This window comes from Amblyomma mixtum, chromosome 2 (assembly GCF_055824585.1).
Source record: "Amblyomma mixtum isolate Tamu chromosome 2, ASM5582458v1, whole genome shotgun sequence".
Taxonomy (NCBI): Eukaryota; Metazoa; Arthropoda; class Arachnida; order Ixodida; family Ixodidae; genus Amblyomma; species Amblyomma mixtum.
Window position 1 is genome coordinate 261,190,108 of NC_143013.1, and position 27,897 is coordinate 261,218,004.

The window sequence follows — 27,897 nt, forward strand, 5'->3', positions numbered from 1 at the left end:
GAAATTAAACCATCTACCATCAATCTACAAGAGTAGAACAGTTTTCATTATTTGATTTGATTTATTGGGGTTTAACGTCCCAAGCAACTGAGACTATGAGAGAGGCCGTAGTGAAGGGCTCCGGAAATTTCGACCATTTGGGGTTCTTTAACGTGCACTGACAACGCACAGTACATGGGCCTCTAGAATTTCGCCTCCACTGAAATTCAGCCACCGCGGCAGGGATCGAACCCGCGTCTTTCGGGCCAGCAGCCGAGCGCCGTAACCGCTTAGCCACCGCGGCGGGTAGTTTTCATTATTGATACGTGTCACGGAGTCTGTACGGGTCATTCACCGCGGCAGTACTCCTGCAAGCAGGAAGACCGAACGAAAAAATTCCGGCGATGTAACAGGAACGTCCCTTAGAATAGAACAGGAACGCCGTCGGAGATCGAACAGTAAATTATTCCTCATTGTGAGACGTACACACACCCAGCTTCAGCAGCAGTGGCTTCTTATCAATTGATTAAGCGAATTTGACACGCATGAACTGTGTCATTTTGTTTCAGAAAGAAGTCCTACCTTGATATAACATATTTCATAATACTTGCGAGTGCGATTACTAATTCAGTAACATTGGAACGCTTAATTAAGGAATTTCTGCTGTAGTTTCCTTCAAGAGTATTTGCATTTGAAACTTGCTTCGAGGGACTGCCAGCGTGTTGCCTTCAATACCGGTACGCCGCCCCGATACCATACCACACCACACCACACCACACCACACCACACCACACCACACCACACCACACCACACCACACCACACCATACCATACCATACCATACCATACCATACCACACCACACCACACCACACCACACCACACCACACCATACCATACCATACCATACCATACCATACCATACCACACCACACCATACCATACCATACCATACCATACCATACAATACCATACCATACCATACCATACCACACCACACCACACCACACCATACCATACCATACCATACCGTACCATACCGTACCATACCATACCATACCATACCACACCACACCACACCACACCATACCATACCATACCATACCATACACACCACACCACACCATACCATACCATACCATACCATACCATACCATACCATACCATACCATACCATACCATACCTTACCATACCACACCATACCATACCATACCATACCATACCATACTATACCTTCAGGCATAAAAACGGATACATGTTTTGGCTTTCACGATAAGTATCCAGAGACACCCTCTGTGTCGGCGCATCCATCCCGTAAAAACATCGGAAACACCCCCGCTCCACAGAAAGCTACGGAAGTCCTGAGGAACATGAAAGCCGAACCCTCTTGATGATGTCCCGAACGGCATCGATCCCATCGTAGACGTGCACTTCGAGATGATGACGGCAAAAACGGCGCCTATAAAACACGCCTATAAAAAACACTTCCTGCTTTCTCGCGGGAAGTAGTTCCGCCCAGACAATTGCTTCCTGCGGAGCAGCGAAAGACTCGTCCTCGACGAATGCCTGATTGCACTAAATCTACCCTGCACGTGCCCTACCCTCGTTTCGCTCCTGCGCCTTCCATCAGCTCACCGTGTACACAACACAGTCGTACCACGCTGGACGATTCCCAAGACGGGAAAACAACGTGGAACGAAACAGCACGTCCCTTTCGCTCGGACCTCTGCGCTGGTTCAATCAACCTCGAGCTGATCCGCACTGAACACGTCCTGTTAAGGTTCGATAGGTTTCCGGAATGTTCAGCGTTGGTTTTACGTCGCTTCGCTGCCGTCTGGTTTCACCCTGCACCGTAAATCTCGTTATTACCCGGAGCCGCCCTTCAGACTACTCACCCTTGTCCCGTGTTGGATTCCTGATCCTTTCCACCCTAGCACAAGTGCCTTTATACCACCTCGAATGGGCACAAAATGATGGTAATTCGACCGCACCGCCCTCTACAGCATTTCTTCCTACGGAGGACGACGTGCTTTCCTTCACCCTGCTGACCAGCAGTGGCTCTACAGGGTTTGTTTTCGAGTCTATCGTAGTCGCGCACGCATCGATCGCACCGAAGTGCGTAAAAGGCCACTACTCTAAAACTTCGGCGCGGGTTAAACGAGCTCTCGCACATTTCGTAATCCGATGCCACGAACTCCCCAGTTCCTAGCACATAAAGAGGCTTCGGAGCGGCAAAGGTGTCACGGAACAAAATGGCCTACCGAAAGCACGCCAATTTAAGCTGTCAGGGCTCGCGAAGCCCATAATGGAGTTCACGAGAGGTGTGTATAGCTCCGATTAAAGTTTACTGAGGAGTTAAGTACGTATCGTCGTTTTACCGTATCTCTCAATGCGGCTTTTGCTGAAAACCTCCTTTCGAGCTCACCGCAGCGGCATTAAGCGTAATTAGCAGCAGTCATCTCACCCTCTTGTTGATCGCAAATAAACTACGTAAGGTTAAATAAATGTCGCGAATAGTCTTACAACAATGACAGCAATGAAAGAAACCTGTAGGGAACCTCAACGCAATTTATTTTTCTTTTATCATTTCCTGTGAAGTCCTAGGCAGGTAATGTAATGTCCGAAACTGCTGCCAGCTGGCAACAGTTTTGGACATTAGACCACCTGCCTAGGACTGCAATAACTGGTGTCCCGTACTACACATGTGGAAAACGATTTCACAGACGCTTAAACACGAATACCACCAGTTGCCGGACAATGTTATTTAGTCTGTTGTTGTTTGGATCGCCATAGCTGGATGTCTTTAATTACTCAGCGCGCTGGGAATCCATCAGCCTCAAAATGAAAGACTTGCGCGAGTGATCGATATATATTCGGCTTGTTTGTTTGTTTCCTTCCTCCGATGGCCCGTTTATAAGAAAACTTAATTAACTGCCGCATCAGGCACTACCATATCAGCGAGCTCATTTCGTTTGCGTGTTTACAGATTGCGGGAATGATATCAGCGCTCTCGCTTCGCGCGCATCGACAATAGAGTCCGCGAGAGACGAAACCAGTGCTACAGAAGCAAAACATACAAAAAATATACTGGCTGCGCCATCTGTGATATTCTTTCTCCACCTCCCTTTCTCTTCCAGCTAGTGGGAGCAAATGGCATGAATAAATGTGAAGAAAAAGTAATTTCGAATGAGGTTTTCAATTTCGGAAATTACATCGCCGAGATCAGAAAGCCGCGCCGACGTACTGTGTTCAGTATTTCAATTCAATATCGTATGTGGGCCGAACGAATCGCATGAATAAGACATATAAAGCGATCAGAAAGTGCTGCACGAGTTTGATTAGCAAAAGCGGAGGGTTTGGATTATAAGTGGTGTGCCTGCTCTCGAACAGCTCTAGCCTTTCATTCGGTATTAATTTTAATATCTACTGGACGCGTTCAATTAGCCGGGATGAAGAAGTACAGCCGTTCACAAAACTAAACAAGCTCCTTCACAGGCGCCACTGCTGCTGCGAAAAACGCGGGGTTCTTTTTCTCTCTCTCTGATAGCAGATTCAAGCGTAACACTGCTTTAAAGCTCCCAGCACTCGAATGCCGTTCTGAATGACCAACGTAAGATCGAAAAGAAAAGCTTCTGGGTCTAAACTTGATTAAACCAATTGGACGTGCGAAAGCGTGCGTTTAGCCTGATTGGCTCAAGGTTCACTTCGTTTGGTTTATAGGATTTAACGTCCCCAAGCGACTCAGGCTATGAGGGACGCCGTAGTGGAGGGCTCCGGAAATTTCGACCACCTGGGGTTCTTTAACGTGCACTGACATCGCACAGTACACGGGTCTCTAGAAATTCGCCTTCATCGAAATTCGTCAACAGCGGCCGCGATCGAACCCGCGTCTTTCGGGTCAGCAGCCGAGCACCGTAACCACTGAGCCACTGCGGAGGTGGTTTTCTTTGTGTTTAGATTGTGTACAGTTGAACACGAGGCGTGATCGGCTGCGGCGACAGCACAGTGCTCTCGTGCAGTGGCCACCGAAGCGATCTGTTTGCGCCAGCACGGGTTCGAACCCGAGTTGCGGCACAATTTGTTTGTTTTGTCCACGTTGGCCAAGGTCACCATCAAGGCTTGGTTTGGTTTGGTTTTATGGGGTTTAACGTCCCAAAGCAACTAAGGCTATGAGAGACGCCGTAGTGGAGGGCTCCGGAAATTTCGACCACCTGGGGTCACCATCAAGGCCAAGCTTCACAAAAGATTCTTGGTTGGAATCGTGTTAAGTAAAGTCACTTTCAAGGTCAAGCTTCACAGAAGACTTTTGGTTGGAACCTTGTTAAGTGGAGGTTTCGCCATAAAAGTGCTTTAAAAAGAAGCCAGTTACACCCAGCAAACGACTATGAAGTTGCAGGGGTATGTCTCAGCCGTAAAAATGAATCTCTAATATTGCGTCACCAATGAGTGACAATTTTGTGCGATGACACCAATCTTGAGATTCTTGTACGCTGATCCCTGTAAATGCTAGTCACCAAAAATGAGAGCATAACAAACGACCACCAAAACTAGGATGAGTTTCCTGAAAATGAATTTTTCTCGATTTGCATTCAGGAAAATTTGTACAAAGTTTTGCTCGGACATTGCCCTATATACATTCATGAAAACTGGTACAAAGTTTACTCAGACATTGATTTTCACCTCACATATTTTCTAGATAGCTTTTGCCGACAGCGTACGATACGCAAACATAAAACTCTTTGACATAATGTTTTCTTCGTTGAACTGACCACCGCAAGGGTTGGTCGGTAATTTGTTGCATTATAAATTTTTACATCTGCAGTTTTTCGTGAAGCTGTACCTTGCTACAAAATCAGCATGTGAGAAAACAGGGAAAAGAAACTTCTACGCATCCAAAGCGTAATGTATTTACATATTCTGCATTGCAGAGAGTCATACATACGAGAAAGGTTGGCCTCAATCCTACTGAAATTGTGTTATTACGGGTGTTAATGACAGACTGTTTGGTTTGGTTTATGGGGTTTAACGTCCCAAAGCGACTCAGGCTATGAGAGACGCCGTAGTAGAGGGCTCCGGAAATTTCGACCACCTGGGGTTCTTTAACGTGCACTGACATCGCACAGTACACGGGCCTCTAGAATTTTTCCTCCAAAGAAATTCAACCGCTGTGGCCGGGATCGAACCCGCGTCCTTCGGGTCAGCAGCCGAGCACCATAACCACTGAGCCACCGCGGCGGCCTAATGACAGACGTGTTTAATCTTTCTTGTGTGTTATATTTGTATGTTGACACCAAACGGTTAATGTAATGCAATGGCTACTGTTTCTTTAAAACGAGAATCTACAGTGAACTCTTCAATCCATGCCTGAGTGAAGGAACAATTACCGCATTGCACGATTATGTTGACAGGACCAGAAAAGCAGACAGGAAAAAATAAATTTTAATCCAGTCTCACGTAAATGCTTATTTTGATATCTATTGATTTCATGTGGTATTCGGACACCACTGTGGTAGAGCTGGCTTTTGTCCCAATATAAACCCGGAAGTTTAATGTTTGGGACGCCAACCTGTAAAACGCCAGAGAGGTTTCAGAAGCGTTGCCGAAGAAAGAAAGAAGGAAAGAAGGGAGGTCGAGGGACACCGTATTTTAGAACGACAGCTGGGTTAGTGGCAATACCCTCCACTGCTCAGGAGTGATACAGGGCGTCGCAACCTTCTCATTCCAAGCTGCGCAACCCGCTCAAGGAACGTCCTGATTCCTCAGGAGGGAGGGGGTTGTTCTGGATGCCGTGATGCGTCGGATTCAGAAATTGGCATGTTTAGCATCTGCCCGAGAAGAATGTTGCACAGTTGGGCCTGAATCGTAATCGACATGTGGACCGGAAAAAGTACCCGCTCGGTCAAGTATGCTCTGGCTAACGAGTGATTGCATCATTGAGGAAGACGGGTATACTGTCTTTCCTCCGACCGGGGTAGACTGGGCCCTATCTTTCCTAAATAAAGTGTTCTAGCACGGCGAAAAAGTTCCTAAACTTTTAATGAAGTTTCGCTTCTTCGACTGCGTGGGCAATCGGAAAGAAAGAACATATTTCTAACTTTATTTTTACCTCCTAACCACTGGTTCTGTTCTCGGTTGAGTAATGCGTCCGGCAAACTTTCCCGGCCCTCCGATGTTTGCGCCAGGCGTCCAGTGGCGTGTCGCATTTCCCGACCGTCGAACCGCGCCGCTCGGGGCCAGCAAGTGAGCGAGCAGCCGACTGGCGTGCCAAACTCTTATCAGATCGATAGCATCGGCGGCGTCGGGCTTGTCTGTTTGCCCGGCCAGGAATAGAGGCGGCACAAGTCACGCGTCCCGACATGTTCCGCGTTCGAAGCCGACAGTCCTGCTTTGACAGAATCCGAGAAACAGTGCCCGACCTTGAGCGAGTTAGCGCCGACCAAATCCGGAAGCCGGGACATATATACGTCGCTATATCAGCAGTCCCAGTAAATGCGAGCAGCATTGCGGACGCTACCAACCCGGCGTCAGCGAGTCAATAGGACCAGCGCATCCCGCTGCAGTGGGCTCCACTGCGCGCGACTTACTTAAAGCGCGATAACTTTCACCTTAGAGTAATAAAAGTACACGACACAGAACGTGGCGCCGTCAACGTAGTTATCTTTATTGTCATCATCGTTGAGGTTGCATCCGCCCACTAGCTTACCCACTGCAGCACCGGGCTGCATTCAGTTGCTCCTGCAATTCACTCCATTGTGCGGACAGATCATCGGCTATGTTCCTTTCGAACTGCATGTACTGCTTATCTGTGTTTGCTCTCCTTTTCTTGATTTGAGCTGAGATAGCATTAATTCGCGTTTGTTCGCTAATACACTCTGCTCTATTCTTGCCTCTTCAAATTACTGGTATAATTTTCTTTCCGTAATGCGCTGCGCTGTTCTCAGTTTTCTCAATCAAGTACCGAGCCTTATCTTTATTCTCCAAGTTTTTTTTTCCTCTATCGGTGATTGCTCGCAGTATACCGCTATTATATAGCCCAAAAAACGCATTGATCGTGATTATGTGCACTACTGCGATAACTGCTTCAATGTATGAGAGCTTCGATCTGTCCGGAACACGGTGGGCCAAACTAAGCACTGCACGGAATTCCTCTCTTCTCTAAAGCGTAGCGTAGCGTGCTTCCGCCTTGTACGCGTAGAGCTCCTCCACTGCGCTGCGTGGGTCTCAGTGAGCCATACTAGCTCCGTGTCTCCTCGGGTAATTGCGTGTTACGGCTGGCTCTCTTCTTGCGCATGACATTGTTGCTGTCTAGATAAAAGGGGGTGAGGAGGGGGAGGAGAGGCAGTAGGGGGCATATTTTAGCAGCGCGAAAAAAAACGAGAATAAGAGCCAAAGACGTAACACACAATACAGCCACTCTTCCTTCGACTTTCGGGGTCGATCAACCTTGACCTTGATTCTGGGATTCCTTCAGTGTCCGACTGAAGAGACGGCCTTAACGCTTCGCGCATTAGCCTGAGTTACCGCGGCAATTTCCGGAAAACAGCACCAATCTAATCGGTGAGCTCCCCCTTCCTTCTGGAACGGCTCAGTAGGCGCGCTTTCTTCCGTTAATTTTTAATCTGTTCGTTTTGCCCGTTACTAGGAGTTCCAAAAAGGGTTACAGTTTTAATGGGCGTATGAAAGGGAACGCCTCAAAAGGTTGGCACGGAAAATGTCGATGCAGACGTACGCGAACAGAAAGCACCACTCTTATTGTCCGCGCACCGAAAGTCATTTGATGTAGGAACGCCGAATTACACGGTGCGTATAGGCAACCAAGACAAAAAAAAACAACAAAGAAAACCAAAAAGTTCGAGGCACGATTCAGAAATGTAGAGTCACATGACCCTCGCTACGCCAGTGCACCAGCCTGTGGCACGCATATGCCCTCAGAACAGAATAAAGTGCAGTCGCCTGCATATGAAAACGCGCTGTAAAAAAAATGAACGCATGCTTTCAGAAGATCAGTCTAGAGCATGCTAGCCAGGGTAGAAACACTGAATATACTGAGTGGCAACATTGAATGTTTTATTGCGAAAGCAATACTACTTGCACTTTCACGCCTTTGCCGTGCCGCGGCCGGTGACCACCACCGTGCCGCGGCCGGTGACCACCTTGTCATTTGACCTTGATTGCATTAGATTGGATTAGGTTGGATTAGATTAGATTAGATTGGATTGGACTGGATTAGATTAGATTACATTAGATTGGATTAGATTGCATTGCATTGGATTGGATTAGATTACATTCGATTAGATTAGATTGGATTACATTAGATTAGATTAGAGTGCAGTGGATTGGATTGGAATGGAGTGGATTGGAATGGATTGGATTGCATGGGATTGCATGGAATTGGTTTGGATTGGTTTGGATTGGATTATACAACCGATGCATCACCACAAGTCTAACCACAAGCACCACCACCAGCTACACTACCAGCTGTACCATGGCGTACGTACGGATATTGCTTTCGCAATTACCGGGCTTAACCAAGCTAAGCCACAGCGAATTTTTTTATTTCACTGCGAAAGCACTAAACGATGCGGAAGCAGGGGGCGGCAGAAAGTGAGGTGAGCGGAGGAGATTCAGAAGTTTGCGTGGATACGGTGGCCGCAACTGGCGAAGGACAGGGTTAAGGATGGGGATAGAGGCCTTTGCCCTGCAGTGGGCGTAGTCAGACTGATGCTTATGATGAAAGAACTACTTCACTAGCAATCCTGAAAAAGCCGATGGGTCTCTTAAACCTCGACTTTGGACGCTTGACCTTTCACCATTGACGTTTCAGATGAAATGACATAGAAACGGTTCGGGTAGGATAAGGTCAGGTGATACATAAAGTTTAAAAGAAATTGTCTTGAAAGACAGTGCAAGGCAATGTCTAGGCAGAAGTTAGGCGAATTTGAAGGGCAAATTACGACAGTGTTTAGGCAATAGTCCAGCTAATTCGAAACGAAGTCCTTTCGCACGTCATGCTCGGTGTAGCGGCGTTAAAACTTGTCATTTTTTTTCTGAGAAACAGGACAACCTACAAGGAATTGCCAGAATAGCAGCTGTTAATGAAGCCGTGAACAAGAACTGATCTGAGGGGAGACATTTAGAAATCCACAACACACGCTCCCCGCAGTCGTTGAGGTGCACAGTCTTTCTTCCCTGCCACACTGCCTCAGTTGCTGTCTCAGCTCCAGAAACGCTGTAACGCTAGTGACGAAAACAACGCGATTCTTCACGATACACGCAAAATTTTCTCAAATGCTTCATCTGTCAAAAAACGTGACATAGCAACAGCAGAACGCTCTCTATTGGTATTCGTAGCGATATTTATGCGTGCCTCCTTTTCGGTCATGTAATCGGCTGCTTATTCTGCCCAGGTTGTGTTTGAATTATGAGAATTTCAGCGAAAAAAACAGCCGGGTATTTGGTAATATAAAAATAACACAGACATGGTTAAATATATGCTGAAAGATTGCTTTTTTTTCAGTGCGACCGCAATTTTTGTGACACTTTCCCCCATTTAGTAATTGTGTGTTTGTCGGAAGCCTGCATTTTGGAGGGTTGCCCAGCTGCCCACCAGGTTGCGGGCAACCTGCCCACCCTGGAACAGGGCAGTTATATTAATGATTGGCGGCGAGAGATTGTTCGAACAGAGCAACCTGTGTCTCACAAGCCCCACTGATTGCAGCTGTCAACATAGGACACTCGCGCATCGCTGCACCACTCCGCCAGAAGTAGTATGAAGAATCCCAGGGATCCATGTATGTAATCAGATAATGACCCATTCCGCAGGTATGAGCATTAACCCATTATTGCTATCCGAACACCTTTCATCCGTGAACAACGAATCCGAAAACCGGGCCCGAAATGAAAACAGAAGTTCTAGCGCATCTAATTCAGATTTGGCATAACTACGCAAATCGACCGTCATTTTTTTTTTAGCTTTAAATGTTGTTTAAAGGGCAGGTGAAAATAAAATATATGTTGAAAGGAATGCCCAGCTGCAAGAACGGAAAGAGGACTAGAAATATAAAGATATGGAGCCTTGTCAGCAACACTGTGGGGAAACGGACAAGAACGGTTCGCGGCAATCGGAGTTCAGGCTCTTGGGAAGGACTGGGAAAAAGGAAACTGGATAGAAAGAAGGAAAGTGAGCGTGGGAAACTATATTCCCTTTTGCTGCGCCACACTCTAGTTAACCCAGCGTAATCGAGAACCATCACGCCAATTATACGAATGCACCTAATAAGAAAATGCCGGAAGCGGTACGAAAACCAAGAAACGTTGATAGAGATTTGCATTCTCATTCCTCATAAATTAGAAGCATGTATCTTTCAGAATGGTGTTCTTGTGATCGCTTGGCGCTAGGCTGGGGTTTATTTGGCTCAAGTTAAGGTTGAAAACTCCACTCCAGAGAAGTGATGTTATTACAGTATACGCGTGTGCCTTCGTACTCTTCCTAAACGAATATTTTTCGCGTAGTTCCTCATGAATAATGAGAAGCGAAATTCTGCTGCGCTTTCAGGCAGCTGCGCCCGTTCTAGAGGATGTTTCCGCACTGAATATTAAATCACATAACTGAGCATGTAGCGTACGCAGAATTTTGACTAGAAAATGTCTACAGTCAGCAGAACGGCCCCTCTTAATTAATTGGGAAGGCGAGCTGATAAAACTTCTCCGTTCATCTCCGGTTGCTATTCCTATTCGTTATCAAGCGCGCGAGTTTTGAGGAGTGCAATTTTTAGATCCGCCAGTTCGCGAAGCTGCCCTCCCAGGACGCAGGAGCTAACATTAGAGGAATTTGTCGTTTTAAAGGCGTTTATAACCCAGCCACACTCACGAAGGAAACCCTACGTTAAATCTAATTACTTTACATGCTTCTGTACAATCAAAAGCTTCTTAAAGAAAGATAACTTTGTGCGCAGCGCCTATGCGCGACGCAGCTAACGTAACAACGGCCAGAAAAAAAGATCGCAAGGAACAGCAATTTTTGGAGAAGATGATTTAATAATCCGTCGTTTCGTCGAACTGACATCAAAGAAGAGGAAAGGTAATTTTTATAAATGTTTAAAGAACTTAGGAGTTCTACGCCAGAAATAACGTTCTCAGTTCCCAAAATACTTTACTCGGTTACGTCAGTGTTTATTTACGAGCTGTGCAAGGAAAACCATCTCTGCATGACGCGTTTCCTTTTTTGTTGGTTTTGTTTTCTTTTTTATACATTTTGCTGGAAGTCACTTTCTGGGTTTTACAACTAGTTTGGGCTTTACAAAATTGACTTACTCATAATCATGCCGCCATAATTCTCCTGACTGTGCAGCTCACAGCGCTTACTGGTTCCGCAACTCTGCACTTCTTTTTTTCTGAAAGTAGCCAATTCTTCGCAGAGCTATTTTTGATCGCCACTAGCGAGGAATGAAAGCTCGTGTGTTATTACTGTATGAGAGGCAGTTGTTATTTCGCTCGCTTATAACTCACTTTATATCTCTATATTTTGTTTTATTGTGTTTCTCACCAAAAACAAAAAAGAGAAAAAAAAGCCCGGGAAATGCCTTAAGTGCAGTGCCACAGGAAACCAAACAAGACAGCATTGGCGCTTCAAAGGATTCTGGATCAAGGCAACGAAAGGGCAGATGTTTAAGCCGACAGGACCTGCCGTGTAACGGCTCTTCGAACCCTCACCGTGATTTTTCTCTCTAAAAAAAAAAAAAAAAAAACTGAGTCATTCCTCTACCTCGCAACGTACACGTGACAAGGCTGACACATGTCAAAGTTAATTTTTCCACCGAAAACATCGGAAACGCTTGCTCCCTGAACCGCGCACAGGGTTGTACGAACGACGTCGTTTTCACGAAAGCTGACATAGTTTCGTAATCATACGCCTAGGTGGCGCGCACTATTGCGTAATAATTATGCGCGTTACTTAATGCGCCCACCGAGCTCTTGCCCGCGAATGATGCGCTATGCTTTAAGCAAGGTTCGCCAGCAACAATTGGGCAACATTTGCTCGTCGTTAAAGACGACAAACAAACAAGCAAACAAGACAACAAACAAACTTGACAGTGGTAAACGTGACAGTAAAGAACGAGGGGCTTTTAAACGTGTCATACCAACACACGAGATTGACAGTGTCTGTCGCGTTTATCGCTTTGAGTCAGCGAGAATGGCAGCCTGTATTTCGTAATGAGCCAAAAGCGTTGAAGCTAGAGAGATAGATATACGCGGTACTCGGCTGCTCGAGAAAAATGCATTTAATGGGTAGAACATACCGCCATCGTCTTCTGTGTGAGCTCGACTGACGTATATCAAATGCGGCTGTGTTAAATTTATGCTGACTTTCTCCTACGGCACCTGTTTCTTAGATACGTGTTCTCGCGTTCATGATCTAAGGCTGGCCAAGTATGAGGCATGGCGCATAAAATTACGCAAGTTATAGTTACTGTGTTCAAAATGAATCGCGAAAGCAGCGGGAATATTTTCGTCGACGACGTTCACTGGTCATCGCAGGATATATCAACGTTTGAAAGCCATCTTAAAGGTTAGCGCCGTAGCCTGTTTGAGCAAGTTACAGAACGGAGCAAGGGAAGAGAGAGAATGGAAAGAGTAAAGAGCCTAAAATTGCTCAGCAATGCAGACGGAGAATTTCAAGCATCTTCTTGGAATCCCTGGGTCCGCCGTGGTAATGATACTGCCAGTGAGGTAATTTTTTTTCTGTGTATTACGTTTGCAACAGATGTGCGTATCTAGAGGGTTGCAGGTATGGAAAAAAAAAACTGAATTACTCATTTTCTCACTCGCCGCACTCCACAAGTAGTTTTGCACCGCTGAATAGGATATCACAATTGTGGGCTTTTCCTTTCCTTGTTTCTCGTGTATAACCTTTGATACCAGCTCGGTGCAGGGCGGAAACACACATACGCACACGCGTCTCGTCATTGCCTGCTGAACTCCAAAACATAGAAATCTGAGTGCCCAGATAGCGAAACTTGGAAAAGGGGGCAATGCCGCCTTGCGGCCTCAGCACGACGAGCTCTACCGCTAGAGCCCATTACCTCGGCCGACGTTCGCGCGAGATTGTCGTCTCGCGACATTTGCGCCGTGGTTCAGATCTACCAAGCTGACACACCGGTCCGAAGGAAAGGAATTCGGAGTTTGTTTTCTTCAAATAACTTGGTTGAAAGCGGCGGTGTAAGAGCTAGGTTAAATAAGGAAAACCGCTCAGTGACTAGCTCGCCTACCTGTCAGAGTATGTTGGAAATCCTTTTCTGTCATTATAAGGAAGTAGCTCTCAAAGGGAGATGGACTCTAGACCGAAGAGTTAACCAACACTTGGAGTAGAATGGAGCCTATCAAAGCTTCCCTTTCCATCTCCCAGAGGCGCTGTCTGCCTAGCAGATTGTTGTCCAAGAACTTGCATCGAATCTTGATTTTTCCTTTATTCTTTTTGTGCGGGTGTATTATTTCTGTTCAGCGCTTCGTTCGCCTTCGGGAGTTGAATGCAAACAAGGAGGCTCATAAACAGGCAGGAAATAACGAAATATAGCTTCTGTCAGGCAATAAAAAAAAAAGATAAAATGACGCATGGTAAAAAAAAAATCACCCGCAAAGGACAGGCCACCAGCAATGTTTTGTTTGCGTGTTTATACGGTTTTGTATCATGTTTGTCGTAACTTAGCATATTCACACCTTTTCTGCCACATAGTGGTCATCACTTCTCATAGTCTAACTTGCCGCTTGCTTTATTTTGATTGAAAAAGAGCAGATAGAAAGCACAGCCGAAAGATTTCAGCTCAATTATTCGTTTGTATCTGTAAAAAAAGAGAGGAAAGACGGCGAGTCATTTATTACTGACCACGAACATATTACCTTCTCAAAAAAATAAACAATATGCAATAATGGGTTAACAGTAGACTTGTCATTTTTTTTAACTCGCCAGATCTATGGCCAGCAGTGCTCCAGACCATAGAAGAAGGTGGAAAGCAAAGCAGGAACAAAGAAAAGCTCTCAAATAAAAAAAAAACAGGTGCCATTCATTGCGATTTCCGTGACCTGCTCGAAGTGAAAATGGAAGGCTTAGAGCGCACGTTGCACAGGGGCGCGTACATTTGAGAACCGTCGCCCTTACCTTCTGATAGTTCGTGGAAGCGAAAACTGGCTAAATTTTGTTACGCAACTTACTCTAGAGCTCTGTGCCTAATGAGATCTCAAACTCTCTTCGATGATTAGTTACCAAGGGCACTAGTGCGCTTTCACAGGTAGGCTAAGCGCAAAAAGCGCTCTGAAAACGTAGTACCTGCACATCATACTTCCCCACGGCGCGCTTTCCTCGATTCAAATTTCGATGCGGCACTCTTGCGCAACGCTACGACCTCTGCGCAGTGCTAATAGCAGCGCTGCTGCCAACATTCCGGGTGCTTCGCGGGTGCTTTCATTCATCGCGGAAATTTTACTGTAGAGACGACCTAAGCCATGCCCTTCCAATCTGAAACGACTACATTTAGAGGTGCTAAAACGCCGAAGTACGCTGAGATACCAGGGAAAGTCAAACTTTTCCCTACTCCGTGAGCCCTATGCAGATACGAGGGGGTGCCGCAGCTTTCGACAGGGCATTCAGAATTGGGTTATTCGATGTACGCGCCGTATGCGTAAGTGCGGAACGTTGAAACATTTCAGTCAAATCGGCAACGACTCGCAAGTGGTACGCTGCGCCAGAAGAGTTCCGCTAGTTGCGCACATACGACGTACGAATATGTGCGAAGCCCAAAACGTAAGCGTATTCGCTAATATAACACTACAGGTACTACAAGCACTGTTGCTGAGAGCATGCTTATTATCTTGCACTATATTTCATTTTAAAGCGTTAAAGCGTCGAGGAGATTGATTCGGCCGTAGCTTTGAGTATCTGCTTTAAAAAAATGCACTTGGACACAATTCAGTTCGAGACAACGCTAAAGAGGCGCAGCAAAATGGTGGCGGTGGAAAATATAGTACTGACCCTGCTTGCTGGTTTTGGTTGCACCTCACCAGGAGCATTGCAAAACACCACGCTACGGGCAGCATTCACAAGCACCGCGCGCAGTACCCTCTGCACCAACGCCGCACGCGCAGCCCAAGATGGCGGCGGTGCACGCTTTTAGGATTGGCTCATACGGGGCGCCACCAGCAAAGTAAGATGGCGGCGATCAGGCATCGAAACTAAAATTGTGTACAGCTAGTGGGAGTCCTTATTACACAAGCCAAGCCCGCCGTTGCTGCCGAAGGTTATCACTTTACCTTCCTGGTGAACCTTGCCAGCGGCCCACAAGACGCTTTTACAGAAATATGCAATCATATTGGACTGCCTGCCACTGAGATATTATCTGCTATGCTTAAAATGAATGAATGAATGAATGAATGAATGAATGAATGAATGAATGAATGAATGAATGAATGAATGAATGAATGAATGAATTCCTCTATCGCTCTGCAGAAGTGCGTGAGAGCAGTCGGAAGACTGCTGGCGTAACAGCGCGGCATTAAATTGTAGCAACGTGCCACTACAATTCCCGACTATATAAGAACCTTAAAACAAATAATCCCTACTATTCTTTGCCACTTTTTATGGAATTCTGTTCTTCTACAGGGACATTTAGTTCTGGTCAGCTGGTTGCTGGTTGCAGTAGACTACTTCTCGCGTTTCCGTTTAAGCCGGCGCAACTATTAATTCTCAGTATCAAATTACGGGGCAAGCGCAGTATCCCAGTTCGCTGCCACATTTCCGCACCGCTTATCAGCGCGTTAGCGCAGTAACCCGTGACTGTCGTTCGCTTTTTCTTTTTTCTCGCTACTGAGAGACGACTTTCCTCGACTCCATCCCCTCACGTCCCTTGCTCCAACGTCTTTCTTCGCATGCCGGAAACAAAGCAAATAAAAAAAGAACAAGTGGCAGGAACACCCGAGGCCGGAAGGCATTATCAACGCGGCGAGTGCCGCCCCCTTCTAGCGATGGCGCTGCTCTAGCACACTGTGATCTAATTTGCGAGATCTCACCATGCTGCCCGGACAGGACTGCTGGCAAATGACCGTGAAGCCGTTTCCGCAGGTGTACGTGCCGTCTGCACGACGAGAACAACCACGAAAAGAATGTTCTTTATACCATACTATCCTAAATATATATATATTTCCTCTTCTAAGTGGTCATCATTTTCACAAGCTATTGCAAAACAAAAAAAAAAGACAAGCGACAATGTAGCCAGCATTTGCTGATCCAGTGCCTCGTTCTGTTCAGAGATTTTTGCAAAGGAATGGCGGAGTGTTCGTTATGGGTACGTGCTATCTTGAACCACGGTAACTAGAGGCAGAGTGTCGTTTGTGTTCAGCCCGTTTTCCCCATGCTGTTCACCATCCAGCGAACATGATTCACAAGAGCTTCTGGCGCATCTTAGGCTATTTCACGTGGGGTTCAACATCCTGAAGCTGTACGTCTTCTATAAGGGACACTGGGGTGAAAAAGTACGGATTGATCCCGACAGCTTTATTAATCCGTTAGCATTAGAATGGTCTGTGCAAGCGTTACTGGTGACCGCCACCACACGTGGCCACGTCGCTGTCACTCATGGTCCCCTGGGATCTAATCAACTTTAGACCCAGGTTGTTCTTCCCGAGCAACTTCTCGGGAGCGATCATTAATTCAGTTGCAACCTGCATGGTGGGCAGTCAGGCATGACACGGTGCCAACCTTGTGACGTCATCACAACCTGCCCATCGGATTGTCGGCAAACTACCCATCGTGATATGTGGCAGTTCAATTCATGATTGGTCAGGAGACGTTGCTCGGGAAAAGGGACCTGCAGTGCAGTGCAGTGCAGTGCAGTGCAGTGGAGCATCGCAGAGCAGTGGAGCATCGCTTAACCGATGCACCACTGAGGCAGGCGTGGTATGGAGACCGTCAGGGATCTGTGAATGGAGAGAATGACCTATTCCTCATATATATGGGCATTTACCCATTAATACTATCGCGTCATGCCCTTAAGGCGGAGCTACAGCATAATCAGCCGCAGTAAAATATGTCAGTGCACTCAAACGATGCACCCAGGATCTCCTAAGAGTTTTTTACCAACCACTGACATCGTACGGCAAACGAGCAAAGTGCCTCTCTCCCCGCCGAAATAGGGCCTCAGCCTGTCGCTATTTATTTATCTACTGCGCCAACACATGTAGCAGTCAGTGGGTATAGAAAAAAAAATACAGATGTGAAAAATTGGTAGGGGTTTAACGTATTTAAACTGAGCAGACGTGTGAAAGCGGGAGTTCATTCTTCAATTGGAGAGGGAACTTAATATCCGCCTCAAAAAGCCACTGACCACCCTCGGGTCGCAAACACTCTCTACCGCTCTTGGAGCGAGCCTCCTCTCCTTCCGTTCCCTCCTAGAGATTTTTCTCTCCCGCTCCTCGTCGAGTAGGCTCGGCAAGGCAAAATCACCCCTTCGTTTTCCGATGTAAGCCGGAGGCGTGGTGTCTGTGGAGTGCGTCACACGTCTACGTCATGGCCCCGCCTTCAATAGAATTCTTTTCTTGGTTTTTGCATTTTCTCCGCACACTGAACGATCGAGAGGCGCGATCGGCTCGACCACCTAGACTTGTTAGCGAGCGCATCCTTTCATACATCTGTTTGTCATTCCCAGTTAGCGAGCCACCTTTTCATTTTTTTTAGGCCTCCTCACCGTTTCACGAGCGGAAGGGCGGAAGTCGGTTGTGTTCGAAACACACGGCAAAGCGCGGACCCGGCAACCGCCCGTTTGCTTTTCCTGTGTGTGTTTGTGTTCTATGTGTTTGTGTCTTTTCTCAGCTCCAAAGCCCATGCGATTCATTGGAGTCAAGGCGTACGCAAGATGCACGAAGGATAAGCGGTGTGTGTGCGGAGCGGTCAAGTGGGCGAGCGAGGGAAAGGCCCTGCTGCACTAGTAATTAAAACCTTGTTTTGGGGGCTTGCATAGAAGAAAAAAAACTGAGAAGGGAGCGCGCACGCAGAGCGTCTCGTGACGTGCTCACGGCGGGGGAGCGAACCAACTCACTCAGTTTTACTATTTTTTACTTTTTATGGCTAGGGTTCAAGGCTGTCACCGTACGCTCCCTCCGCAGTTTTTTTTTTGTTGTTGTTCCTTCATGCGGGTTTTTAGGCATGGGTCATAACAGAAGGCGCTGCGGAAAGCGTTGTGCAGACGACGCGACGCCAAGGCTACGCCCAACCTTCTCCCGTCAGTCAGAACGATGCACCAATGGAGTTGCACCAATGGCCTTTAGCGAAAGTAACCCTCATGACGTCAAGGGGGTTCAGAGTAGTGGGGCGGGGACGTTTTTTGTTGAAGGAAAGAACGTGTGGGCTTTGATTTGAATTTTTGCAGCTTTTCGGGGCGCGCATGGCTCTAGTATTTTGCAGAGGTTATCTTCGATGCCTCATCTATGCAGTGGGCTTGTTTTTCAAAAATGTCCGGACCCTGGTCAGTGGCCCTTTAAGGGTATGACTTGATATCACAGCTAAGGGCAGGGATTGTGCGACCCATGTTGCTCTTCCCGAGGAACTTCTCGTGCAGCTCGCGCGACGCTCCTCCGAACTTATCCGAGCATGACAGCATAATACTGATTAAGGATTTCAAGTTTTATGGCTTTTACTGCAGTTATTAGATTTCAAGTTAACAGAACTAGCTAATTTGCAGGTATGTAAGAAACCATGCTAAGTAAATTGTTCATAGTAGTATTTGAATGGTGTAACCATGCGTCACTGACCCCACTTCAGGTATACTTCATCATTTCTGCTAGCATTCATAAACTTTAGCATTCGTCTATTTTATACATAACGTAGATTTGGGTTTTTATAACAAGTGAGGACAAGCCTGGAGGTCATTATTCTCAACTAAATTGAAATGAGTAAAAGAGAACGACATAAGTACACCACTGAGACACGAGAAACGTCAACTTCTTTACTACTGTCTCGGCGTGTCGTCGCACAAGCCTTTTTTTTTTATTAGAAACTGATAATACATGTCCCGTAGCAATAGAGTACGAATACTGGCAACAAAGACGGCATATCGATCGAGGAGGAAGAGGAGGAGGTAGAAGAGAAAAGGCAGGGAGGTTAACCGGAAGAATAATCGGTTTGCTACCCTACACGAGGGGAAAGGAGTGAGGGGATAAAAAAATGAAAGGAAGAGAAAGGAGAGTAACAGAAAATTGAAGTCACTCTAAAAAGTCACGGTTCGTTGAAGTCACAACCTATCGTGCAGGCCAGTTCTCAAGAAGCGGAACAGTGCTTTGGAGGCCTTCTCCGCCGACGACCGCCGCGGCCAGTGGCCGAGAATCTTCATTTCCGTCAGTGGGCGTGGATCTAGGCGCTCCAGCGCACGGCTGGGAGACTGCCTTTCGGTGGCGTAGGCAGGGCAGTCACAAAGAATGTGGGTTATAGTCTCGTCATGCCCGCAGATGGCACATGCAGGGCTATCAGCCATACCGATTAAGAATGAGTAATGGTTGGTGAAAGCTACACCAAGCCAGAGGCGACACAGCAAAGTTTCTTCTCGTCGTGGTAGGCCTGATGGTAGCCGGAGCTTCAGATCTGGGTCCAAGGATTTTAAACGGGAATTGCAAAATTGGCCGGAATTCCACGCGGCAAGCGTGATGACCCGCGCAAGTGCATGAAGCCTGCTCGCTGCGTATGATCTCGAAATGGGGATCGACACAGAATCGCCGTCGTCGTGAGCAGTTCGCGCGACCTCATCCGCGCGGTGATTGCCTGCTATGCCGCTGTGCCCCGGTAGCCATTGGTAGATAATGTCATGTACTTTGTTGATGGCAGAGTGATGTAGTTGTCGAATTTCTGCGACCAGTTGTTCATGGGCTCCACGGCGAAGAGCAGCTTGTAAGCCTTGGAGGACAGCTTTAGAATCGGTGAAAATAGATCACCGCTGAGGGCGCTGCTGACTGATGAATTCAATGGCGACACGAAGAGCGGTGAGTTCTGCACCCGTCGAAGAAGTGGGGTGACCTGTCCTAACTCTAATTTCTGTAGTGCTTGCGGGTATGACCACGGAGCCAGAAGAAGTGATAGGGCTCACTGAGCCGTCCATGTGGACATTTCTTTATGAGCATACGGGACCAGTAATCTCAACCCTACTGTCACCAAGATGCGAACGCGGATATCGTCAGAAGAGGCATGCTGCCTCCCTCCGGGGCGCATTTGGAGCGCATGGTATGTGTGCTCGTAAAGCGACCAATAGCATTCGCTCATCACTATAAGAGAGCGGGAACACGATCATGCAATAAAGGTAGTGGACGAAAAGGGAGAGACGATGAACAAAAAAATTATCTTCCAGGCATGTTTTTCTCGGTAGCTTTAAGGACCGAGCTGAACAGCTCATAAAAGACATTCGTAGAAGTATTGTTTTAAATTGCGCTCCTCTGTGCTAGACTCGGAGATTAAGCGTGACTACATTATTTTTTAGAGGATTTTTCCTTTTTTTTTTTACTAGGAAATTGTCGATCATTGTGCAAAACAAAAAAAACTCTGCCTGATGGCTGTCTTTATGCACAAATGGTATGGATTGTGATGTCAAGCTTAACAAAATTATCGAAAACCGTTCTCTTTGTTTCGTTTCACTCCTCATTCGGGTACAACGTCTAGGAAACTAGGATGTTCTATCTTTCTTACCTTTTTTTATCAGTGGTCGTACTAGGAGAATTGTCTCGGGGAAACTCGTGGTTCAAGTTCGTTCATAGTTTGTTAACCAATAGCCCGAACACGGCTAATTGGTTTTTACGGTTAAGTTCCCTCTCAAAGCACATCCATCGTAAAGCGAAGTATGAGAATAAAAGCTCCAGTTTCTACAACTCTCATTGCAGAGAAACTCACTGTCACATCCTTTGATAATTTTCCGGTTGGAACACCCTCCAAGCAGTGGAAAAAAAAAGAGAGAGATGATGAAAGATTGAGCTCGAATAACTAATAACACCGACGCGAAAGTGTGTCTCGTAGTTAGAATTGTGTTCCACGCAAAACACAGAAAATGAAGTCTACTGTGATTGGAAAACTTTACTATCCAACCACTCCTTTGTGCTGTGGCTTTCTGTGTATAATACTTCTTTATCAAGACATAAAGGCTACCGTACAGTATAGACAGATATTGCAACGAATACGAAGTTCGTACCCAAAGATCCATTTTACTAACTGTAGAGGCGAAGATATACCTCTAGGCTCTTAGAGTACTTTTTTCCCATTTTATTCCAGGTTTTAAACAATTTTTGGGGGCTGTTTAGCCTGTGCTAGCCTTTACTAACCGTAACTAACTACTTTTATCACTTTCTGCTGGGTGCATTAGGTGCCATTACCCGATGCTTTAATAAAGCCCAGATGTTAATATTTCTTGCATGTTGAACATGAAGATATGGGCTCATGCATGTAGAAGAAGCCTGCACCAAAAAAAATCTGCTCCTCATGCATACCTATTGCAACGAGGCGTTGCCTGCATGCTGATGAAATGGTTTGTTTCATCGTGCTTCGGCTGCGCAGTATGCCGCAAAAGTTTACGGACAATGGGATCTCTGCACAGAATAGATCAAATAAATATTCTGACTTGTCACTGAACGCAAGAGTAACTGCAGATTAGACCTCTTGACATTAAACTGTATGTGCATAACCCGCAACAAGAGTCAAGTTTTTTTTAGAATCCTAGCGATATACAAGTATTTGCGAGGATACGTTGCCTATAGCTTCATCAATCTTTTCTCTCGTAGGTTCCCATTTCTCTACGGCCAACTTTATCGAACTTTCCTTATACAATTTCCAAGACAGAGGTGAGACCGGCCTAAGCATTGCACAATCGGGAAAATAAAATAAAAACTTAGAATGTTACAGACAGAAATGGCTTGTGCTAGAGGTTCCGAGTCGCACCGTATATAGTTCAGAAATGAGAAATGCATAGAAGTGAACTGTTCCGCTCGCGTGACAGCAAACGACATCCCGCGATAATAGGGCTTTGTGCCTGTAACCACATTATAAAAAAAAAATCGAAGACCTGATTGAACGTTCGCGAAGTGCTTGGGTGAAAATGTGCAAGAATAGTTCCATCCAGTGCACGACAACGGCAGGTTGTCGTTTCAGCCAGCCTTGCATAGAAAAGTCCATCAGCTTGCTTACTTAGACGCGCTGAGGCCATTAGCGACTTAAAGACCCCAAAATAAACTGACGGAAATACCGGACAAAAAAAAAAAGAGGTTTGCCGACCCATAGTTCCAAATGCAGGAACATCTGCCGCTTTACCTCTCTGCAACAGAAAAAAATGAAAGGCCCTGCCGAAAAAAAAAATATCGCACACTAAAATCATGCGGCTCCATCTGCTTTGACATGACGAATAGCAAGAACCGGGTGCCATAACAGAGCGAGTGCCTGAGAGGCGGTCACCTGAAACCCCGTATCACGACAAACACCACTCTCCATGACACTATTTCGCTTCAAAGCATTAGAAAAGCACGGCAGACATTGATTTATATATATAAAAAAAATGGAGGGAGAGAAGAACGAGGCAAACGCTTCACGAGAACAAAATACCACGAGTCGAAAAATGGAGGCCGCGAAGCACCGCTAGCAGCAAGATGTCATAAGAAAAAAAATCACCGCGGTAAAACATGCAACTCATTTCTATAAGAACGTCATACAAACCTTTCGTCTTAACGTGCGGAATTGTGAAGTTCCAAGAACTGCACGGCTACTTAAAATTTACATGACCAAACTTCAATTCTGCACTTTCCAAAGCAAACACACGTGGTTGTATTCATGTATTGATCGTAAGATGACTAACAAGTTTTAGTTAGTCGGCTGTTCCACTGGTTAGGCCAGGTGTCTTCTGCTTTCAGTGCTTTCGGAACATTCAAACACAGAAACAGATGTGGAAATAAGAAACTACGTTTGTGTGAGCAAGCTGTTTTCAAGCTTTGCCGGATATTTTTCAGCGACGCTTTTTTCTCTTTTATATATTTCTTTCCAGTGCATTTTGCGGCGAATCTTTGATCGCGATGTTTTTTGAACGAGCACAGAAAATGGTAACCACCGTAACCAAAGAGAAATTTCTCATCTTTTTCCACCCATATGTACTTAAGTTGCTGATATAGTATCGCAAAACCATTGCTGAAAACAACTGGAAGAAAAAAAAAACAGACTGCGCTCTGAAAACATTTGCTGCTGAATTCTATCCTATACAAGCATGCAGTATACTTCAAACGATCACTGCAGTCCCGTGTGTTGTTAGGACAGTGTGCTAGTGAATGAGCTTGTGCACATCCATTAAGATGCACATTTTGTTTGCTAGTGATGTCTAAGATGGGATCTTATAACGCCAGTGTTCCGATCTTTTGCCGCGCACGCAGCGAAAAATTTCCTCTAAGGCACAAAAGGTTCACTGTGAATACTTAGGAAAAAATGCCGTCCAGTAGGATATGGTTTATGAAACGTTTCCAGCCATTGTTCTAGCGTTCTGCTTAGCTATCAAAGGGGCGTCGAGAAAACCTCGGAAATGTTAGCTCACTGTTTCGATCGCATCTGGCATGTCAAGTATCTAGTAAAGGAAGCCTCCAGGCGGCACTGGCATATAAAGCATGAAACAAAACTACGCAACAAAGTATACAAGGCGAATGCTCTCATTATTTCTAGTTTAATTTGATTTATGAGGCTTAACGTTCCAAAGCAACTCAAGCTATGAAAAATGCCGAAGTGGAGGGCTTCGGAAAATTTCGACAACCTCAAATTTTTTTATTGTGCACTGGCATCGCACAGTACGTGGGCCTCAAACATTTTGCTTCCAACAAAAAGTGCCCGCCGCGGCCGGGTTCGGACCCGCGTCTTTCGGGTGAGCACCAGAGCCCTACAACCACTGAGCCACCGCGGTGGCTCTGTTACTACTTCTGCACAGAGATTAAAACTGCTTTATGGGCATTATCCGTAGAGAAAAAAAAAACAAACAAAGAAAAAAAGTGTTTTTTTTTCACTAATCAAATAACCACTGCTTGCATGTGTATAACCTGTTCCTTTTTATATTGGTATTATCTGTACAGGGACGTTGTTATTCAGGAAGCACCTGCAATACCCAGCAGGTGAATCTGCTCCATGGCTCCCCAAAGACAAAGGCCTGCGGAAGTTCGTAACGGTCCCGACTGAGAGCGGGGTCTTTCCTCGAGTCACGCCGTCACTTGCTCATTACAGACAGTCACTCAGAGATTGATAAGCGCCACATTGGGTTGATGGCGGTACGTACCAGAACATGCCAGAAGAACTTAAGACTTGAAGCAAGAAGCTTTTATACACTCTTTCTGCATCCCAGAAAACTAGCTACCTCACACGTCTTGAGAACTACTTTAGTTCTAGACGTCTTCACGGACACTGAGTTTCACAGAACAAACAAACCGCGACAACTCGTGCAACACTTCCCACAAGAGACACGTCACATCACCACACAACTGCACTAGAGTGACACATCAGTACACAATCACCAGACAATATCGCACGACTCGAGCACAAACGACACACAGTATCAACAGCGATGGAGAGAAGTATAAGACAGCTCAGCCGGACTTTGTTATCTCACCTTGGGCAGAGAGACGCTGGTGATGGCATAGCGCGAAGGTTTCCGGGATTGCAAGAACCGAGCCGCTCCGCTGTCCAAACTGCTACCGCGACGGTTTTCGCTATTCGTGCCGTACGTGGTTTGCCGCAACGAGGCCAGACGCTCCGTACTCGCCCGGTAGGTGGCCACGCTCAGCTTCATGGCCACCGAGCCGCTTCTCCTTGTCGCTCACGAGACGCTCGGGGGACGCACAGCGGCTGGACGCGCGTTCGCGTTAGGACTAAACGTGGAGTCGCGCTACACGCAGGAATAACGCGCTGTGCAAGCGTCTCGGCGCTCTCTTCTTCTTCTGCTGTTGTTTCGATGCGGCTGTTCGTCGTCGTCGATGGTTCGTTGGTCTAAGCGACGACGCTGTCGCGCTGTTAGGATGGCGCACAAGCACTGGCGTCACCGCTGGCCCGGAACGATCAAGACACACAAACACTGGCTAGGCGACGCGCACGATGCGGGCCCGAAGCACTCTGTCTCGTAATCAGAGAGACGGTGAGTCACCTTTCCTCGGCGGGCAGACTGTTCGGCGCCCCTTTAGCGTTCGTTCGTTGGCTTCTTCGAAGAACAGTAAAATCCTGCAGACAGTCACACAAGCGAGCAGCGAATCGAGCGAAGCGTACTCACGCGTTTAGTCGCGATGCAGATGCGAAAACAGCAGCGTATAAAAGAAACTGGAGTAAGAGCAAGCAGTCACTCGCGCTGGTATAGTCGCGATTTAAGTATTGTAGTCCGCGGCTGTAAGTGGATACACGCGCGTGCCGCGGAAGCTTGTTTGCCGCTTTTCTTTTCTTTCTATCTCTCTTTCAGTGCTCTGCTTAGCGTAAGCGAAATCCTGATCTCAGAATGCTTTAACGTTGCTATGCACACTAAGAAGCGAAAGTTCGCGATACTTCTCGCGTAGCGAAATTGCGTTGCTCTTCTAGCCGATGAACGAGGAAAGGTAACCGGTTTAAAGATTCCCTCTGGATCTTCAAGACAGTATACAGGGGTCGCGTACGTACACTCGGCAAGTGCATAGGGATAAAAAGTAAAAGTTCGCTGAACGCGTTCTTGTAGTCTTATTCACTGTAAATAAGCTTATACTTAAACCTTCCTTGGTATTGCTCTTTTAGACGAAAGTATTTTTGTTTTTTTTTGTCTGTGAAAGGTGAAACCTTGCAAAGAACGAGCAGTGCGCGAGCGAAATGATTTCGTAAGCGAACAATGCTGCAGCGTTCTATTATGGGATCGTCGTTCGAAGGCCGAAGCGAAAGAATTCCGAGAAAGGTACAGAAAAACAAGCCTACGCTAAGCGCACTACCTAAGATTATTCCCGGCTCGGCGCTATCTTCACATCTAGTAAAACAAACCGTTAGAAAAGCGAAATAAAGCAACGACCTCTAAGAGGCGTAACTTATCGCTACATGATTACGCAGCGCAACGCTAGGCGCAGGAAGAATTTTGCAGCAATTCTCATAGCGTCAATATTGGCTGGTGAAGGCGCTGGAAGCCTGACAGAAGTTTCCGCGAGTGACGAAGCGAGACATTACTTTCAGCCTCTCCTGAGAAGGCGGCATTGCTGGCAAAACTTGCGAGGCGCCTATTCTTAAAAGCAGTCGTGCTTGACCACACTTTTCAACGAGAACAGAATGCTGATAACATCTTTAAGCCTCTTTTATATAACTCTAGGGCTGAAACGGATACCGATGTATGGGCACACAGCGTAAAATACTTAACAAAGATAATAAAATGCCTCAAAAACCTACTGCACCGCCCAAAACAAACAAGCAAAAAGGCGCAGTCTCACTGCAAAGGAAGCGCGTCACCACAAAGTACAATGTTACGAAAAGCAGCGCCACAGCCACCAATCACTCGGAGTTATCATCCACAGAGCACACTCTCATTGCAATTCACCAGGTCACTGCAAACTATGCAACGAGAATACCACGGATGCTTCAAGAACGCGATGGTCACACGGCCGACGCAAAGCTTGAAGGATTGCAGAACAATAGCTGTCCAGATAAGTTATTCCATGCTGTCCGACTTCGATGCACTCGCAAAGGGGTAACGAATAGGGAAAATAAACACCGCACAAGGAAGCACGCAAACTGACCAGAGGAGCGGAGCAGAGCAGACCACGGCGACCGTCCGATGCAACAAACTGAGCGCTGCAAGCCTGCTTCAAGCGCCGGAGAGAGTCACCTTCGCGGGAAGATCAAGGGAGAAAAAAAAGGGAGCCCGGCGGTCGAGAAAGGCCAGACGGGAAGAGGGGGAGACCGAAGTTTGGGTGTAGCCCGAGAGAATCCTGGGCGTCGTCGTTGGGCCGGGGAGCAAGGCCGCCGGTGGGCGCGCGTCGCCGTACGCGAGCGAAGCAGCAGCAGGTCGTCGGTCGGCCAGGGCTTCTTCTCGAAATGGGCGCGATATAGGAGGGCGGCTGCGGGACATGTGCGCGCTCCCGAATGGGGAGCAGAGGAGAGCGCGGGCGCCCCGGAGAGGGAAGGAGAGGAAAAGGGGATCGGCGAAACTGCGCCGCCGGACAAAGCGCGGCGGTGGAGGACCGATGGGCCCAATCGCGGAACTCCAGGGACCGGCGCATGCGCAGAGTGAACGGAGAGAGAGGGTGAGGGAGTGGGGAACTCGTAGCAGACGACGCGCGCGCGGTGCGCCGCGTTCCTTTGCAAAAACTGCGCGAAACCACTGACCACGCGCGGACGCGTTCCCCGCGGCCTCCAAGTGAGGAAAAACTTTCGCGCCGTCTCTAGAAGAGTTACATGTGTGATGTTTGTGCTCTTGGGATCTCTGTTCGCGCAGGATGCTGGCTCTGTTTAGACAGCCCCGAGTTTCAAGTGCGATGCGCTGCCATTCTGAAGGACTATCGTGGATGAAGCCCCATTTTTTTTTTTTTGTGCACTGAGGAATCTTCGTTTCTTGTGTGGCCGTGAAGAAATTGGCGCTGCTCGGATTATGGCGCCCTCACATCTTATCGTCGTCACGTGGGGGTGTGAACACTTACGTTTACAACCATATCCTGTTTGGTCCTGAATTGAAATGAACCACAATGTGCTCACGTTCCTGCCTAGTGCACGGAATATTTTGTGTGTTGTGAGTCCAGTCTGCCTTTCTTGTGCTTTACAGAAACTCCACTGAACTCTGTATGTTAGTTCTAAGTGTAAGGCACTTATCATCAAAATTAAGAGTGTTTTAAGGAGAGGGAAGAAGACAATAATATGAATGTTAGCAGCCTCCGTAGTGCGCGTGAATCCAAATGTGA

At 46.8% G+C, this 27,897-nt stretch overlaps 1 long non-coding RNA gene across 1 annotated transcript in view; it reads right to left on the reverse strand.

Moving 5' to 3' along the window:
* The window catches only part of LOC149363753 (uncharacterized), an 82,570-nt gene extending 55,552 nt beyond the window's left edge, over window positions 1-27,018 (reverse strand). The window contains exon 1 of the long non-coding RNA XR_016288582.1: window positions 24,618-27,018. This is a non-coding gene — a long non-coding RNA (uncharacterized LOC149363753). The remainder of the gene's footprint in view (window positions 1-24,617) is intronic.
* Window positions 27,019-27,897: the final 879 nt, after the last annotated feature.